The 9,250-nt window shown below is 42.8% G+C and overlaps 1 protein-coding gene across 12 annotated transcripts in view; it reads left to right on the top strand.

Moving 5' to 3' along the window:
- The first annotated feature begins 2,197 nt into the window (after positions 1-2,197).
- Positions 2,198-9,250, top strand: part of SOCS6 (suppressor of cytokine signaling 6) — a 28,528-nt gene continuing 21,475 nt past the window's right edge. For 2 of the 12 annotated variants that reach the window (XM_085571872.1, XM_021530870.4), the window contains exons 1-2: positions 2,198-2,362; positions 4,420-4,496. The gene's annotated coding sequence lies outside the window, so the exon portion shown is untranslated. Of the gene's footprint in view, positions 2,363-2,391; positions 2,493-2,802; positions 8,036-9,250 lie in introns of those variants that run through there. The other 10 variants (XM_021530875.3, XM_085571871.1, XM_085571869.1 and 7 more) reach the window with 8 other exon arrangements.

Below are 9,250 nucleotides of genomic sequence, written 5' to 3'. Positions count from 1 at the left end.
CAACATATGGCCTGGAAAATCTCATCATCCAGACTCAACTGTTTTTTTAGTAGTTTGAGAGACTGTAGAATAAGATTTCTAAGATGATTTTAAAAATTCATCTCATATGCAAGGTAGATCACTGCAAAAGTTGCCTATGGTAAAAGCTCCCTGAAAGCAAAATGAAGGACAAACATTTTAAGCCCAGTTGGCTTCTTCACATACTGCTGCTATTGTCCCACAGCTGCTGCTGAAAAGTTTATACTAAACAAGCTTAAGTTAATACTACATATATGTGTCAAGCACAAATGCCAGCAGAATCCTGAAAGTAATTACTTTTTCAAATGCTTGTATCTCAAGGAAAAATAAGCCCGAGAAGAAGGTAAGATCATACACACACACAAAGAAAAACTCCTTGTTTCACAAAATGACAGAACTGCACAAAAATTAAACCAAAATATTCCCCATTAGAGCCTTGCTTGCTCTCTCTTATTCCCCTTTTTAACTTGGTTGCTAAACTTATAAGTTTATAAGACTTATAACAGGAGAAGAAGGAACACTTAATGCTGTAAAAAAAAAAAAAAAGTATTTTATTATTTGTTTAATTTTCTTTCTTTGAACACCACTGCCAACCTAGGAAGTAATTTGTATTTTTCATATCTACAATATTGTTTTACAAACAAAAGTTAAAACCCATAAGGTTTCATGTGATCCACTTGAAGTGATTCTTAGCTTTGTTATACCACTGATAATATGTAATCATAATCATAAAACAAACAGTTTAATCTAAAACACTTAATTAAAACATAAATCATTCTATTTATAAATTAAAAAGTCAAACCTTATATTTGAGAAAAAACATTCTTTCTGCAACTCTGATTAGTCATCATCTGAAATGGTCACAGCCTGCCAGAAACTGAGGTTGATTCGACACATAAGGAAGCATACGACCCTTGAATGAGACTCAAGGAAAGTATTTAACTCTCTATAAATGCCTGGGATATAAAAATATGAATACAATAAAGGCACACTCGGATCTCAAATACCCTAGGCAGTTAAACAAGTCACTGACCTGAACTCACATACACCTCAGATCTCCCGGAATTCAAGGAGCATGTGCATGACATCTTGAGTGTCATTGGATACTTCTTAACCTTGAAGTCAGTTGCTTCATAATAAGCCGTACAAGTACTCTGTCAAGCGACTACATAGGTAAGCAAATTGCGCTTATCTGTGCAAATCTGGTTGTTAATTTGTATCAGTTATATACACTACAAGGAGGAAACTAAGGTAGATTTTTCTAGCTGCTCAGTAAAATAGCAAACACAACTTGCAACAACTTTTCAGTCAGCAAACACAACTTGCAACAACTTTTAAGAGCCGTATCGTCGATAGATTTTAATCCTTCACACCCTGCTTGTTGTTTCCATCAGTCACACACATCCTAAACTAAGAATTGTTTTCTTGCTCAGGAGTTAGCATTTTATTTTTAAGAAGAGACCGGGGAACAAGCAATCAAAGCAGTCTGCTTGGCTGAAGTTGCTGCAGCACAGCTGGTATGCCTGAAGTTTAGTGTCAATTTCTCGAGGAGATCTGTGAAGCAGAGTGGAGCACAAAAGTAATGCCTGTTCTGGCGCGTCGCTTTCACGTCAAGAGGTGTGAGGGAAGGTGAAGCGGAGGAAAAGATCACCTCCCTGCCTCCCTCTCCCGCTCCCTCTCCAGCGCAAGCGGGCCTGGAGGGGAGCGCCCGTGGCCGGCAGCGGGGGGCGGCCGCGGGACCCCTCTGGCCGGGCGCTACCAGCGAGGGGCTGCCCCCGCCAGAACGACGAGGGGAGGTGGCTCCCTGTGAACTTGGCCGATGAGCTCCTGGAGCCCAGCGCAGCGCTCACACACCGGAGCGCCGGGGGAGAGAGGAAAGGGCCGGGGCTAACAAAGCCAGACCGCCTCCCTGCTGCCACTCCAGCGCGGCTCCCGGCTGCCCCCCGCGGGTTTCCCGCGGCCGCTAAGCGGGAACGAGCCCGGGCGAGGCGCCCAGACCCGAGCAAGGGAAGGGCCGCCGAGGGCTGGTGGAGCCGGCCGGGCGGCAGGGGCGGCCGGGCAGGCGAGGACGGAGCGGGGATGCCTGCGGCCCTCCCGCCGCCGCCGGGCCGTGCGCGGGCGCCGCAGCCGTAGCCGTGCCTGCGGCAGGCGGCGGCCATCGCGGGCTCGCCGCCCCCGTGCGCCCCTCCGAGGACGGAGGGGTGGGGGCAGAGGAGGCGGAGGAAGCGGCGGCGGCGCCAGGAACAGGGAGGCGGCGGCACGGCGAGGGAGGGAGCCGGAGCCGGGCCGGGCCGGGCCCCGCGAAAGCAACAGCAGAGCCAGCTCCTCCTTCTCCTCCCCCTCGGTGAGTGCCGCTCCGCCACCCCCGGAGGTTGCTCCCCGCCGAGCCCGGGAGCCGGCGCAGGCCGGGCCGCGCCGCCGAGGTGCCCGGGGCGAGGCCCGCGCCGGGAGCGGGACACCGCGGCCTCCGCCGGGTGAGCGTCCCCGGGGCAGCGGGCGCTCCGCGGCCCGGCGCCCCCTCCCCGCGCCGCGGGGCGCGGAGGGCCGGCGCGGTGGAGGGGGAGCCGTGGATTGGGCCGGCGCGGTTCGTCACTTGCCCGCCGCCCTCTTCCCGGGCCGCGGCCCCGGCCTCGGCTCCCTTTGTTTGCTGGGCTCCCCGAGCCCGCGGCGGTGCCAGGCCCTGCGGAGGCACCGGGGCCGCGGCGCGGCCTGCGAGGCGGCCGGGCGGGCGGGAGGGAAGCAGCGCCGGGCCCGGGCCGGCGAGGCGCTGCCCAGCCCCCGCCGTGACAGGAGGGGTCCCGGCCAGCCTCTCGTCCCCGCCAGTCGCCGCAGCGGGGCCCGCCGGGCTCCCGTGCTCCTGCCCTGGGCCGCTGCCCGAATGCACCCCGCGCCTCCTGGTGCCATTGTGGGGGACGGCGGAATTGGGCTGATTTTCCCTCAGCCCGCCGTGAAATCCGCCTTCACTTGAGGCTGGTGTGTCCCCGTCTCCGGCAGGGCGGGTGCCCGGAGGTGGCGATTTGGGCAGCCGGTGTCGGGATTTGTGCGGTGGAGGAGCCCCGGGTTGTTGCGAGGTGAGGGTGCGCCGAGAGCTCCCGAAGGGGCGAGCGAGAGAGGCTCCTTTTTATGACAGACAGCGCTTAAGAACTTGCCTTCAACAAAAGCATTACCAGATCCGCAAAGTTTATTCGCTTTCATTGTTCTTACTCTCTTTCTGTCATGATGCCACTTCTCTTAGAAAACAACTAGTCCATGCCAGCCCGTTTGCTTATGAAAAAAGCCTTTGCAAAACAACGGGGTTTTGAGAAATGCAGAGGGTGATGCTTCTGTGATGTGAGGGTACTTTGGCTACGTCTTTCTGTCCTCTTTATTTTTGTCTTCCTATGTTTTCAAAATCATCTTGGTTTGGAACGCAATGTTTTTTTTTCGTGTGGAGTAGGGCACTGCATTACAGTAGTTGCTCATAGAATATGCTTTAGACAGGGAAACTGACTTCCCCTTAAAAAATTCTTGTACCCTTTCACTGTGAGGTCTTAACCACTCTTTCCTACAGGCCAGGAATGTTTATGCCGTGTCTATCCTCTCAATACACCTGTAGTTAAAAAATGCCTGCTGCAGGCCTCCTGTCTTGGAGTGCTGCTGTCTGCACAAGTACTCCAGGAATAATGCATCTGCATTTCTTCTATGGGTGGAATAAAGTAGAACTGGTTCTGTTTCTAGTTTCTGTTTGTGCTAATAGACACATCTTTGGATTGTAGAAAATAGGGAAGCTTTGGTGCGATTATGAAACAAATTACTTAGCTTGGCTGGAAGACCCTAAACAGCTAGAGAATGTGTAGGTATTTTTTGAGTCTTCTGCAATAAGATAGTAGTCATAATGCACAGTTTTATGTGTAACTTAAGAAAGACAATTTCAGCTTTTGCAAAATGCAGTTTTTTGATGTGTTAAACTCCCATCAAGTACTGTTTTCACTTCCTATTTGATATTTCTTGGGTTTCTGGCATTACACTGTGTTTGGAACTGAGCTTTTACTTGAAACCAGGTTCACTTCTTGTATGCTTAATTAGGGATGTATTCCCTATATCCCAAGTTTTGAGATTTAAATAAATTTTTTAAAAGATAAAATTAAATTAAATAAGTGATAACAGTGTATTGTTATACAGACATACCCATATTAGCTAACTTCTTGGATTAGCTGCGAGGGTATGGAGTATTTAGCAAGAAGCTCTGTGTTGTTTCCAGGGGCTTCATGAGCATCACTTTAATGCACTGCATGTATTGCAGCATCCAAGTGTTTGCATAGATTCAGGAGACTTGGTAGCTTCATAAAAACTTGACGTACTGAAATCTAAAAAACATTTGTGTATTAATTTATAATATGCTGTTAACTTCTTTGATCCTAGATTGTGAAGTTGGTCAGTAACCCTGGGTTACTCTTGGAGAGGGATGGTTTGAAGAAATGGTAACTGGTTCTTATTCTGTGAGTAGATTATGATTTCTGACTCTCCTTGGCATAGTGAATTGGTGGAATGGGAGAGTGTAATCTTAACTAGAAGTTGTTCATACAAAGCAAGTTAATTATTTCTGCTCTTTCTTATGATTTTTTTTATAGTCTTACAGTAATTTGAACATGAACACTTGCAGGACTTCATTTGGTAGGGCTGCCATGAGTACACTATATACTTGCTATGCTATTGTTGGCAGAAGTGGGGCCATAGTCCAGGGTAATCCCTAGCTCGAGTGCCTTTTTTTCCTCTTTCTTTATGGCTCTCTTGGGCCTACGCAGCACTAGTTTGATAGTGTTTGGGTAGTACAATGCAATAACATAAAATAGATAGGAAGGAGACTGTTCTCAGCTGGTGTGTGCCTCAGTGTTTTGTTGATGGGGCTTTAATGTGTGTTAGCAACAAATTAAAAGAGGGTAGCTCAAGCAGTTCTGATACTCCAAGGAAGAAAATAAGATGCCAATAGCATAAAAGGGAATATAATGCAGATGCTAAAATGTCTTGAGTATAAATTGGATAGGATGAAAAACAGAATAGAGATATCCTATGCCATGTAGCTGTATATTTTGTACTGTAAAGTATTAAACTGAGAGCAAATACAGAACTTTGAGTTTACCCTTTTTTTATGTTTTTTATTTTTCAGAAGAGAAATAATTACATCTGTAATGTTCCTTGTCCTTATGTTTATTCCAAAATTTGTTTGCATTCTGTTTTGTTGCATGTTTATTTTTCTGGAAGTAAATATGAGTTTTCAGAAGACAAAGGTTCCAAGTTCTTGCCGCTTCTGTCCTCCCAATAAATTTGTAGTGTCCTCCCAATAAATTTGTAGAGAAGGAAATATCCTTTAAGAAAAATGTTCTTAAATATAATTCTTGACAATTTCAGATGTCACGTTACATACAACAGTATGTTTTTGTAGAAAAGAAGATTATTGTTTTTGTAATGGGATATTTATTGTCCAGGATTAAAACGCAGCTTCATACCACTCAAATATATTTTTGATACAGCAGAATATAAAGATTCATGGTACAAAGTACATTCCTTCTTTTATTATTGTTTTACATTTTCCTCTTGAAATAATTGATTTCTGAATTAAAACACTGTACTGTGCAAGTTGAATAAATTTCTGTGTTAAAAATAGTTACATTACTTTTGAAAGAAACATTTAGAAACTCATAGCTTTGGGGTTTTTTGTTGCAAAAAGTTTTTCCCCCATAGCTGCATTGAAAAAGCTATTGAAACAAAAACCTGTCACCTACTTCAGCCTCTCCTGGTAAATAAAACCAAACTGAAAGCAAACTGGCCTATAATTATTGTCCTGGTTTGAAAATGGAAAGCTGATTGTATGTAAAGTGTTGACTGATACATCAAGGTTAGGAAAAAGGGTACACAAACTTTGCTGGAGTCTATACTGAATTTGAATAGGTAGCATGAAGCAAAATCTGGCTTAGTCTACTTACTGTGAGAATTACATTTTTCAGATCAAAGCATTAGAAATTTAGCTCTTCGAGTCCTTAAGCTCACTTCAGTATACGTTGCTCTAGATATAGTTACTCTGGATATGCACAGTGGTAGTTTTTGTGGTCTTTTTTTGTCATGTACAGGCATGCAAACAATAAGTGTCTGGAACTCCAGATAATTTCAGAAGGTTTTGAGGTATATGGCTTTGCAAATCTAGCTGCTCTTCATTAGTCTGTAATGTGGATTTGAGAACCTATCTTTACATATTTTAAATTTTTAAAATGTTAATTAAACTGTTATCTCTCTTGAATTTTTTTTTCCTGGAAAATATTAAAATACTTTGGAAACTCTTGGTCCTTTTCTGTCTCCTTAACCATTCACATAACACTTTGGACTCTGAGGAACTCAGTTGCCTCATTTATGACAAGGATGTAAACCACATGTTACCTAAAAAATTCTTTCTTGGTTGCTGCATCACCAAGAAAACTATGCAAGTTAAACATAAATGTTTGTTTAGCATGGATGTCAATAAAGTGGCTGACTTGTTCTGCCCCTGACTTTAAACTCCATTGAAAGAATATGAAAAATATCTTTCTTGCATGTAAAGCCAAACATAGAATGTTGCATATAGACATTTCTGTCCAGGTGCTGCTCTCCTAACATTGCTTCCTTTTGTATATATGTAGGGCACATAGCCTCTTATTCTCTGTCTTCCAGGAAACAGTCTTTTTGTAATCTGCCAAGTGCAATAGGTTTGCAATTTAAAAAAATCTTAGGTTTGTAAAGTGTGTGAGATTTTTTTTGTAAGCACCAAATAATCTTGCTGTAAACTGCTGTAAAATAATTTTGGATGAGAGCCATTTTCTCTGTCAGTGAAGGTATAGATAGTAGATATTAGTAATTTTTTTGAGACTTTAAGTGTTCCGAAGTTAAAAATTTAAACCATGAAAATGAGCCTGTGCATATTGTTAAATAAATCACACAGGTATATGGTATTGTTCTTTGCTTCTTAGTGCGCTGTATAATCAGCAGCTGCACTTGTGTCATTTAACTTGGATGTACATGATACTGACCTGTAAGAGCAGTTGTGTTAGGTTTTGATGGTCTTGAGTTCATGCGGTGAATACAGCTAACAGATAAAATGACTAATTTTAGCATTTGAGATTACCAAAGTTATTAAATCTGCATTTTTCCTCAAGGATATTGTGTATTGCTTAAAACAGTACCTAGAGTGCTACTTTTGAAAACATTGTTGGAAATGAGATTCCAGTCAGACATGGTTTTACAATGTGTGATCTCTTGTTTTTTCTTGAGTAGTTTTATTCTTAATTAATCTTGACATTTTCTGGTAAATGTGCTAAAACAGTGGCTTGTAGGAGTCTTGAGTAGGTGATTGTTTTTCCTTCTCCAAAGCAGTCTGCATTCCTCAAATAGGTTGAGAACATAGGCTACTCCAAATGTTTCTGAAGCATGTTTGGTCCCATGATATCTCCAATACGGTGGTCAATCTTGCCTTCTTTTTTTGTTCTTTCTGATTTAAGGAGTTTTGTCTCTCGTGGCTTTACCTCAGTTAAGTGCTTCAGGACTGGGCAGTTACAAGCTGTAATTTTGACTGGTTTTGACATCAGTAATGGGTTTTAATTCCCTTGGAATCCCTTTGGGTTAGTAATCAGGTATCAGATTAGGAGTTATAATATAGAGAAACAGAGACAAGTGTCAGCAGGGCAAAGGTTTTTGATTACAGAAGGTGTGCCTTCTAGGATGAGCTGTGTGGAAACTGTACTCTAAAAACAGGGTATGCAGCTTTTCAGATGGATGCTTTTCAGTTCCCACCAGGAGCTGGTGGGAACTGAGTAAGTAAGGAATTCTTGCTGGATTCATTAACAGAAGCTGTTTGTGCAGGGATACTGGTTTGGGTGAAACATGTGCTGGAGTTTTCCAAGCTGGAATTTTGGTCAGCCTGAGGAGACTGACTCTAGAATAGTTGGTTTGTGCATTCAGAGGTAGGAGTCACTAAGTTATGTGTAAGAGCTTAAGTCTCAGTCTGTTTAAGGTAAGTGCCTGGTGGCTTTTTTTCATTCCTTCCCCTCCCTGTTCTCTCTTCAGCAGAAAAGAGGCAAAACCAGTGCTGATCAATGCATGCTGAAATATTGATTTTTATTCCTCTTTTTGGCTTTTGAAAGGAAAAGAGTTGCTGGTTAGTAGGAAGTAATGCTGAGAAGTAATAAAATACTAGCCATTAGCCTTTGGCATTATTTTGTGCAAAAAAATCCAGTTATTTGGGAAGATAGTTGCTGTTAATATTCTGTGGTCCCTTACTGCAGGGATAAAAGGCTCTGTTCCCCCAACAGCACTTATCTGAGCTGTTGTCTAATCAGTGATGATCAGAAGAAAACAGTGAATAGAAGTTGTTATATCAGTACTGACTCATATGTCCTGTGTATTACAAAAATAAGTGCTTTTGGAATCTACATTTTTAAATGTTGTTTTAAATGTTGTTTGACAGGGGGGAAAAATGAACTTAAGTTCTATGTATCAGCATTGAAAAGTATGTATCCCCTTGATTGTTTTTTTCTTAAATTGGGCTAATAATTTTTTTCCTTCATTTTATTTATAGCATGTCTTTAAATTTAGTGTTAGAATGGGAGAAAAGAAAGTCAGTGTGCATGTACATGACTTATTCGTGGTTGGACTTTGAAGCTTAGCTAGCTTCTGCAGCCAGGCTTTGATACTCCTGGCTCTGCAGAAATTTGACCTTGCTCTGGAGATAGCTATCTTAAGGGCTTTGAGTTTGTGTAAATCTGATAGAGCACATTACTTCACACAGACAGTGAAAATTTTATCTTTGATCATGTCTGTGTATAACAATTTATATACTGATGCGAAGTTGCTCAGTGTTAGGCCCAATTTTTTCATGTGCAATCTGAATACAGTGTACAGTGAGGACTCCCATTGAGTTAAGTGTCTGCTCACAGTTAATTAATCTTTGTTGGGTTAGGACAGAGTAGTAGCAAAATCAGATCGTTTAGGACTAAATGTAAGATTATTTTCTGCTACTGGCAACATTGTTTTAAAAAAAACCCATGACAACCCCAAACCAACCATTTTCCATGTGCATCAGGACAAAACAGTGTGTCTAAAAACCACCATTAATATATTTACCATCAGATTCGTTGGTTGGGGTAGTGAGCCATTTCTGTCTGCAGGTGATGAGAGTGTAGGTGTAGGAGAAAAAAAGAATTTCCTGATCTTAATCATGAATAATTAA

The sequence above is a fragment of the Lonchura striata genome, chromosome 2, assembly GCF_050655825.1.
Source record: "Lonchura striata isolate lonStrDom1 chromosome 2, ASM5065582v1, whole genome shotgun sequence".
Taxonomy (NCBI): domain Eukaryota; kingdom Metazoa; phylum Chordata; class Aves; order Passeriformes; family Estrildidae; genus Lonchura; species Lonchura striata.
This window is presented reverse-complemented; position numbering and strand designations above follow the sequence as displayed.